The sequence below is a fragment of the Micromesistius poutassou genome (assembly GCF_964030765.1).
Source record: "Micromesistius poutassou genome assembly, chromosome: 2".
Lineage (NCBI taxonomy): Eukaryota > Metazoa > Chordata > Actinopteri > Gadiformes > Gadidae > Micromesistius > Micromesistius poutassou.
The window spans coordinates 5055753-5065752 of record NC_140272.1 but is presented as its reverse complement, the minus strand read 5'-3'; the positions used below and the strand labels follow the sequence as shown (position 1 = coordinate 5065752).

The window sequence follows — 10000 nt, the reverse complement described above, 5'->3', positions numbered from 1 at the left end:
AGTGAGTGGCCAACAGATGGTAGTGTATGGCCATTTTACATCATATTTATTCATGTATATCACACATTATAATATGTTGTTCATAGGAACACCTCCAGATTAATGGTTGTGTTATATGTAACAACACTATCATTTTTTTGAGTATATTTGAATGGTTTTGAATAGCCTTCCGTAAACCATCATTTTCCAAATCGAAATCGAACTCTGGAAAAAGCTGGCAGATTTCCAGCGAAACTACCCCATTTCTTTCTGTATTTAAACATTTTGACTGTGAAAAAGCGGTTTCCCTTCAAACGCCCTTTATCTGAAGAGCTCTGTGGAGTCTATGGCGAACGAGGCGCGTCCTGTAAGAATGTTCTGGAAAGTCTGCATCATGAAAGGACTGCTTTGGGATTATGGAACGGATCCCCACTGAGATTATAAAATATTCTGTGCTTTGACAGAGACTGAAAAAAGACTCTGGCACTAGGAGGGTCCTGGTTTGACAGCATTAAGCAAATAACCATACTACTTTCTTACATCCATTTCTAAATGGTGATTTCATTCAATTATAATTAGAGTCGTTTTTTTTCGGCCCAAAGGATTTTTAGTTTCATGCAGTTTCGAGTTACAAATGAAAAGCGTATTATTTCTCTCTAAATAAGACGATTTTAGACTGCCAACTTCATTGCAATGTTTTTGTGTATTTTTTTGGTTATATTGATAAAGTAATCCGTGGCATTCCTCCTTGGATCAATGGGTTTTATTATAATTTAATAGTATAAGTACACCCATTGATTAATCTGTTTATTACCGCATTATCTTTCCACGGTGAGGGTGTGCCGGTTGGACATGGACCTAACGTGACCGTAGACTGTGCACAGTGCTACTGCAACAACAGTGGCTTTAATGAAAGAGCGATAGAGAGTTTGAGAGAGAGCAGCGAGGAGGTTTGGGGGTGGAGTAATTCAGAGAATGCGAGGCATTGCCCACCCCTTTTCCCCTCCCTCTCTCTCTCTCTCTCTCTCTCTCTCTCTCTCTCTCTCTTCCTCCTCTCTCACTCTCCCTCTCTTTCTCTCTCTCTCATTCTGCTCCTCCAGTGGAAATTCATCCTTCAAGCTCGGTAGCGGACATTAGTGTGTAGGACCTCTGGCGTCGGGACACGGGGCGAGGTCCCAGCAGACAACTGATTTTACAGCTCGATCCAACACCAACACCAGTCTCTCACAACGAACTCCGACTCACTGACCCACTGCTGTTGCGTTGCGTTGCAGAAGACCCGACATGTGATTTTATCGTGGGGGTTTCGGCGGGTTTCTTTGATTTTTTCTCCGGTCATTTCTTTGGATGAACTTGAGTCTCCCAGGGGGGAAGGAAGCCGCGATTCAGGATCGGACGTCGGTGGGTTTATTTACGTCAAGAGTCCTTTTTGTATCCGCAAGACAGCGCGCCGCCTCCTCGGCGACTAACTTTGGAGTCAGACCGGAGACAGTCCGCCGCCAGCCGGGGAACCGGAGATAGGAGCCGGGGGAGACCCGACACCGAGCCAGCCAGCAGCAGCCCATATTTGTCAGCTCGACTCTGCTGGGAGAGGAAGGAAGGGTCGTGTTGGACGACCACCAAAGCCTCGTCACCTCCGCCAGTGCAGCCGCTCGCCCTTTCCTGCCGGGGAAGAGCCGAGGGTTTCACCAGGATAGCGGACGTTTACAGTGGGAAACACGGTCAGTGTCTTTGTCGGTTAATGGCCCCTCTCAGCCGCGTTATACGATGTGCTTCTGTGTGTGTGGAGGAGCGTGTGTCTCTGGCGTATATGTGGCGTTTATTCCGTCTGGTATTTCTCGGCTCTATTGATCGAGTCGTATCGGAGGTTGTGCACAGCGATGATGGGGATATGATTATGAAGGCTGTATTTTTTGGGGAAATTAGATAATTCTCTGCTGCAAGGAACAATTAATGAGGTTGCGGGTTGCGGAGTGCTGTGTCTCGGATAATTAATGTCTAATTCACCCTAATGTCCTCCTAATGAAATGTGGACTAGCGGTGTTCTGTGTGAGGTGGGTCGGGGACAGGGAGCCTGGAGCCGGATCGCTGTGCCGAGCTGGCCGTCGTGATTTGTAAAAGCAGCAGCTCCGGCTTGGCAGCACAAACAACGGGCTATTTTTGGCCGTCCCTGGGTTATTAGATGGTTTGCTGGTCGACTTATCCCAGTTAGGCTCCCACTACTCCCCTCCCCTGGTGCTGCACAGGCCCGGGCTGGGCTTTGCACGGCGGGCCGAAGTTGAGACTTATTTGGCCTGCCCTCGTTCTTGGCTCCCGACCGAAACAGGTGCATTTCAAAGACGGGACGGGGAACTGGTGGGTTCCCTGTTCCCCGCTCCGCACGCAGGCATCCCATAGCTGAGATTGTGTTTAATATTCCGTTACATCGGGGGGTTTATTTTTGACGGAGTGCTTAGATGAGAGGCATCTGGCAGCGTGCGATGAGGTATTTTTTTTATGTGTAGTTGAATCTGTTCAGTGCGTGTCTTGTGTGTTTGTGCGTGCGTTTGCGCATCCATGTGTGTGTGTGTGTGTGTGTGTGTGTGTGTGTGTGTGTGTGTGTGTGTGTGTGTGTTCTTGACGCGCGGCTGTGTCCATCTGAACGCACTTTTTCTGCCCCCCCAAGCCCCCGCTCCTACACAGAGCTGAGCGTCCTCAGAAACCCTAAGGTGAAAGGCACCGTAGGCTCCAGTAGGCTAAACAAACTTACAAACATACACTGCGTCTATAAACCCAACTTTGTAAAAAAAAGAAAAGAAAAAAAAAAGCGTCCGAACACAACGTGCCGAGTGATTTAATATTATTACGGTATTATTTCTTGACGCCTCTCAGTCAGCGGTCAGACGGACCGCGGTGCCTCCTCGCTTAGCGGGGGCCGTTTCTCTGCCTGCCTCCTCGCTATTCCGCTCACGTACGCTTCGCCATGGAGACGTTTGAACGCCGACCGTGGATGTCGGGGTAGGCCTATCTGTCTCTTCGCCGAGGAAAAGACAAAGGACTCCTTACAGAGAATAGGAGATGCACAGCGTTCTCAGAAAACACACCTTAGAGGGGTAGGCCAAGGTAGGCCCCATGATGTCTCCAGGAAAAAAAATAGTTTGGACAGTAAAGAAAGCAGGGAGGATGTGGCACATGAACATGGTGTCTCCCTGTCTCCTGTTAAAATAGGCTATTTACAAACTGACCTTTTGACTCGCCTTGACGTGATGTGGACCAGGATGGGACTGCACTGGTCCTTGTTTTACATTGTGCTATTGTTTTTAAACCGATATTCCCCGACAGCATTTCGCACTCTTTCCTTAATTTAACGCACCATTTGCATTCAGCGTTATGAGCGTTTCTCCGATCACAGACACGGACTCCCCCACCGAGTATATGTGTGCAGCCACTGGGCGATGCGTTAATGGGCCATCCGAGTTGTTCCAACTCGTCCCATGGGGGTGGTTGTTCTCTGCCTCCAGCCTATAGGACTGTCTCTGTCTGCACAGATGCAGCCAGCGCTCCCATAGGACAGGACTTCAGGTGTCGCGAAGAACCTACTTTAACGTTAGGTGTGTGTGTGTGTGTGTGTGTGTGTGTGTGTGTGTGTGCGCGCGTGTGCGCGTGTGTGTATGTGTAAGAGGGGGGAGAAGGGTAAGAGAGAAAGGGTGGGGGCAGGGGGCGGTTTTCCCTGTGGAGAAAAACATGTGGTGTATGTCGGATATAGATTATAGATCTAATATAGATTCATACAGTAGAGGAGACTACTGTGTTCAGAGTTGATTTGCTTTTCAAAGTGAGTGAGTGCATACGTGTCGATTTCTTAACATGCTATACATTTGGTTGAAGTGAGAAAGTGTGACTTTTCCCATTGAGAAAAATATGGGGGTATAGAATATGGATTTTCCTATAGATTTAGTATGGACTAGACTGTATCGACTGCTCTGATTTGATTTGGTGGTCAAAGTGAGTGAGTGCACATACTGGAGTTACATTTCAGCATAAATCCTCCACAGCGCAGCATGAGATTCATTAGCACCTGTATCATTAGCACCAGGGTCCGTAGCATTAGCATACGGAACAGTCCAATCACTGGCCAGGATATCGGCAGTAGCCACACACACACACACACACACACACACACCAAAGCATGTGTGAAGACACACACAGCCATCGACCAAAACCCCTAATCTGTTATTGCATACAAACACACAGTTGTCAGGTGACAACTTTAACGTGTGTGTGTGTGTGTGTGTGTGTGTGTGTGTGTGTGTTTGCATGCAATAACAGATTAGGGGTTCTGGTCAGTGGCTGCGTGTGACTTCACACATGCTTTGGTTTAGACATCAATCAGCAGCTGTACTCGGCCATATAGGAGAGGTGTTCTGTCACAAAGTGCCATGTTGGGTCTGGTTGATATATTGACTTGCCAATAATGTAGGCTGATATTTGGGTTCCAGAGTTCTATCGGGATTGGTTGGAATTCTACCGATAATAGCACATAAGAAACATGGAATTGGCCAGCTTAATACCACCAGGTGATGTGAAAATGTATCAGAGTTTTGGCAGTGTGCCACCATTATAAAAATAAGGGCTCTCCCAACACAGACTATAACTTGTCGTTCTGGTTTTCTCCCAATTTAATAGGGTTAAATCGGTTGAAACATGTTTAATTAGAAAAAACAAAACTACAAAGTCACTCGTATGTGCTGTGTGGAACAATGTCAGCGGCTTTCAGATCCTCTCTTGGTATGAGTCCGGCTCGTTATGGCAGGACTTCAATGTGAAGTGGGTCGCACAGCAGACGAGCCAGAGAGCACCGCGTCGCATCGTACAACAGACAACACATGCTGGAAGATTCAGTTTTAGGCCTTGTCTCTGTTTGATATCACTCGCGCAGCGCACGTTCAAAGAGAACATTGCTACTGCTCTCTATTACCAAATTACCAGCCTGTCATTAGTAGCTAGAATATTTTGATGTATTTTGCGCTTGAACAAACTGAAATCGCTTTGTGATGGTAGATGACAGGGATTTTGTTCACGATTTATTGGAGTTGATTTCATTAATTAAGAATTGTATTTTGTTGATGCAAACATAAAAAATATCCTATTTTTACACATTCATGCTAATCATGTTCAATAAAGCAGTTTCAATGAAACATATTACTTAAATATATAGGCCATGTATGACATAGCATGTGTACATACAGTATGTACACATACATACTGTACGTATATCGGCAGATGATATCGGCTATTGGAATGTTCTGCGTCTTAAAATCGTGACCTTTTAAAATCTGCCTCAATGCAAAGTTTATGTTGATATGGAGTGTAGTGTACATTATTCTCATCAGTCGCTTACAAAAACCTCAAGTCCTCGAGTCCTCAAAAGAGCCTAGAAGTTGAGTGTTTGCATGCTAGAAACTAAATGAGCATATCTGTTTTATAAAAAAGAAGAAATGAGAAATATACATTTTTACAAAGTGACTGAGTGTTGCTTTGTGTTTTCCGAGCATGTATCGCCCCGACTTTTTATTAAATCACTTTCTGCATCTTGCTGATGTCCAACAGACACAAACTGATTAAAATCAGACACAGCCCAAAGATGCACCCTCCTCCTCCTCCTCCACACACACACACACACACACACCTATACACACAATAGTCTACACAAGACAAACACAGGTGGAGAGGTTTTTTTTCCTCCTTCCCCGTGCGTCACAGACGGTCCTTATTTCAGAAATCAATACCCATCCAAAATAGGATTGAGTTCCTAGGTACGCCTGGTGTGTTCTCCAAATGATAAATCTAATCGGCAGATCCAGCTTTTCAAACTTCAGGGACAAGGCAAGCAAAGGCGGCCCCTGTCCACTTACACATTGTGCTATATTTTTCGCCCCTTCCTCATTTTTTCAGCCTGTGAGAAAAATAAAGTAAACTCAGAAACCACCCTTTGTGTCATAATCGGCAGATGGAATTTCGATCTTTGGGGGCGGCCCGCCCCCTTCTCTCCACCTCTCTCTCTTACGTCTTCCTCTCACTGCTCTTCTCTACCTCCTCCTCTCTCTCCCTCCCCCCTTTGACAGACCAAAATAGTCGATGAGGCATGCGTAGCACCTGTTAGCCTACCACTTGGCTACAAATCTGCCAGCGTGACTCATGCCGTCGGTGTGACCGAAATGCCGCTCAGCGAATGCGGATATGTTACTCAGAACGCAAAAATAACCCTCCCCCCTCACCAAATCCCATCAGGTGATGGCGAAGGGCTCCCCAGGAGTTTAAGAGGTGAGGGACAGGGATACTTACGGACACTATTCTGAGCCTCGTTAATCATTATGTCTGGTATTTATGCTGCACATTTCGTGCTGTGAACCGGAAACACTTCCAGTGCTGCAATAAGTCTGCACACTTTTTCCCCTCTTACAATTTCAGATAATATATCAAAGAAGGCGGCCAATACACACACACACACACACACACACACACACACACACACACACACACACACACACACACACACACACACACACACACACACACACACACACACACACGTACTAAATGAGCACCATCACCACAATCACAAGATTTTATGCCAATCAGTGCACTGGGTAGGATTTACATTCCAAATTAGTTGAGTTATTCCACCTTGTTACCAGATCTAGTTTATCTCGTGGTGAGCCCAGAGCCAAGGTGGTTGTTTACTGATGGGAGGTCTGCTCAGACACAGTTGGTTTGTTCAGACACCATCTGTTTGAGGACCACAGTGGAGCCGCCGTGCAAAGAGTTGACGTCTGCTCACCAAGTCCGGATCTGAGGGTGACGGTCAACAGTGTTGGGAAAGTCTGAACTGAAAAGTAGTGACAGTGTTAGGCCATCAACGGCCAGCGCCTCCCTTAAGGCTGAGTTAACCAATTGAGAACGACCCAAACCGATGTACAGAACCTCCAAAGTCCGGCCCACTCATTGAAAACATAATCAGTTTTCCATGGTGATGTTCCATTTTCAGAGTGCTGTCACCGGTCTATAATTCAGTCCTCAGTCCACCGGTGGCTCATGGGTTTAGTCATAGCCCATGCCTTTAATTTCCACTCTGTGCAGTATAGGAGTGGAACTGCGGGGCCTGTAGGCATTTTCCTCTGCTCTCCGAGGTCGTTCCAAAGCACGCCCCTAAAACCTGACTCAGGAGAAGTCGCCGGCCGCACATCCGTCTCCGAGCCAAAATCGCTGGGAGTAAAACTGCACCGTGGTTCTGGTTCCACTCCTGGCAGGAAATGACGCCTAACTGCCCAGGGTGGCCGGGATCTCTGGGTGTGCCCCCGCTGCTCTATTAACATGATGGAAATAAACACGCGCTTCAGTGCAAATAGTGCAGGGAGTGTTTTCAAATCACTGGTGTGTGCAATGCATGCATCAGGGTGTGGAGTCCCCCTGGAAATTCCCTGTCGATTAAGGAAACCATAAACTCAACGGTTTCGGCTGCCTGTCGAAGCCGTTTGGGAAGAGCCTTATAATAAAGCACATCTACAATCTTGGTTGAGCGAGGCTTGGTGAGGATTGCGTCATGTGTTACATGGATTTCCTATTCCAATTCATGCTTCACGGTTGCTAACTAGCGGGGGACTGAACGAGTGGTTGTTGCCTTTGTCAGTTTTTTAAAGCTAGGGTCGGCAATTTGGCAAAAGCAGCTAGCCTAAGCTAGATTTTGAAAGTATCCAACCAAGGAATTTGCCCCCCTTCCTTCCAGGGCTTTGGAGGCCTCCCTCCGAAGCCCCGCCCCCAAAACACACAAGTAGCTTGTAGCTTTAGCAATAGGTCTGCCTAGCCTTGTGGAAGACTCCTGTCATGTTCAATGAGTGCATGGGCAGAGTGTGCACAGGTAGCAGGATAAGTAGGTATGTATACAATAATTGGACTGCATTATTACAGTATGTGTCAGCCACAGATACAAGATTATGTTCTTTATTTTGGCAAAGCATTTAATTTATTAACTGGTGTAGGGATGTAGAGAATTTCCACAAATATAACCAAAAATTGCCTACCCTAGCTTTGAGTCAGCATCTGAAATCATCAATCCATTATGCGCACAGTGCAGTAATGGCTGTTTTATTTCTAATGATAATCAAATATTGACCCCAATGAAATATAACCATGAGAAAATGCTCAATAATATATCAACACAAAATAAGGAGAGATCAATACAAACGCGCTCTTCTGAACCTGGGCTATCTGCGGCGGAATTTCATCCACAGTTGCTTTTTACGAGTTCATTTGTGTTTCATCGCTCGCCTGACACAAGGTACCGACACAGAACACATGCCCTCTCGCTGCACATTTCCCCCTCCCACCTGACCTAAAGCTCGCCTGCCCCGCTCCAATCACAGCCCAGTCCCCCGACCGCGTCCAGGGCGAGAGAGATGGTCTGTCTCATGAACGAGAGAGGGAGAGCGAGTCAGAGAGAGAGAGAGTCAGAGAGAGAGACAAAGAGAGACTGAGGGACAGAGGGACAGAGACAGAGAGAGAGAAAGAGAGAGAGAGAGAGAGTGCAGTAATTAGTTCCAGGGCATTAACTGCTTATATGTGGATGGTTTTTATTAAGGCTGTGCTGTTTTGGCTGGTTAGCCGCTGGACACGGAGCCAAACGCTCTCCCTGTTGCCGGGTCAACCGTGGAACCATGCCAGAACCACGCCAGAGCTGTGGTGGGAACTACTAATGGTGATGCTGCTTTTTACTGCTGCCATGGCACAAAGACTCACCCCCCGCCCCACCCCCTCCAACACACACACATCACACCAGCAGGCTGTGAGGTGGTTGGCAGGAGCAGTGTGTAATTAGATTTGTTGAGATTTATTGAGTTATTTCGTATTTACCGGATTTTCCTGATTAAGCCTTGGTTGCTTGTCTAAGATAAAGTGAAAGGGGGCGTTTTTTTGTTTTTTTTTACCGTTCATCGATTCAGAAACTACTTTTGATGACTGGTTGAAAACACAGCGTCCCTTTTAAGTATCTGAGAAACACGACCCAGAACAACAGCGTCGGTGTACATACCAAACTACACGACAACAACGCTGATAAACTGCTCCTCCAGGAACTCCCTGAAAGGTCTCTTTCACTGACCTCAGGCGGGCACGACTTAATCACGTTTGCATTCCCGGCGGCTTCCCCGTTTGGGTCGGAGCGACCTGACTCGGCCCCATTGGACTGTTGCTACGTCAACTGTGTCGGAATTCCACTTCCACCGACAAACGACCCAAATAGCCACGGAATGTCTGGCTGTGATGGAGCGATAACCACGGCAACCCCTTTGATGTTGCCCCCGCCGGGCGGGTGGAGAAGATGCCCGTGAGACCGGGGGGTGTGGTGACAGGGACGGGGGGTGGGGGTCCTCGGTTCTGACAACGGAGGCAGACGGAGAACAGAAGGTTGGGAAGTTTGCTGTTTCGGCAAGCGAGGATTTGGCCTGCATCTCAAATGCTGGCGAACCGAAGTAGGAAATAAAAAGTAGTTTATTTCTTTAGTGCTGCTAAAAGGGAAACCCAATAACCTAATAAAACCAATTTTTTCAGGTTATTTGTCTTGTCACTTGACAAAGAGGAGATAAACACATTATGAAAGGGTGTTGGAACTCTCTTGGTTCTCAGTGAATAAATAACAGCAAACAGCAGCGACGAACATTACAACAAGGCGTCCAGGAGCTGATACAATCCAACAAGCGCTTTTAATGAAGTGGCTCCCCAAATCTTAAAAACCTTTCAGCTGTTTTCATCTGTGTGTGTATGTGTGTGCATGTGCGTCTGTGTGTGTGCATGTGCGTGTGCTCCTATGAATGCAGTCTGTTGTGTATGCAGTGTGTGTGTAGTGTGTGTGTGTGTGTGACTTGTGTTGACCTGATAAACAGCCTGGCCTTTCCACCTGGCCAGGGTGGGATTAAAGTGTTTGTACGGCACAAACACGCAGGCTGGACCTGGAAACGAGAGCGGAGGAAACACAACGCTGTTAAAC

At 47.0% G+C, this 10000-nt stretch overlaps 1 protein-coding gene across 1 annotated transcript in view; it reads left to right on the top strand.

Moving 5' to 3' along the window:
* Positions 1–1070: 1070 nt before the first annotated feature.
* Positions 1071–10000, top strand: part of dag1 (dystroglycan 1) — a 47214-nt gene continuing 38284 nt past the window's right edge. Inside the window, exon 1 of the mRNA XM_084464284.1 lies at positions 1071–1700. The gene's annotated coding sequence lies outside the window, so the exon portion shown is untranslated. The remainder of the gene's footprint in view (positions 1701–10000) is intronic.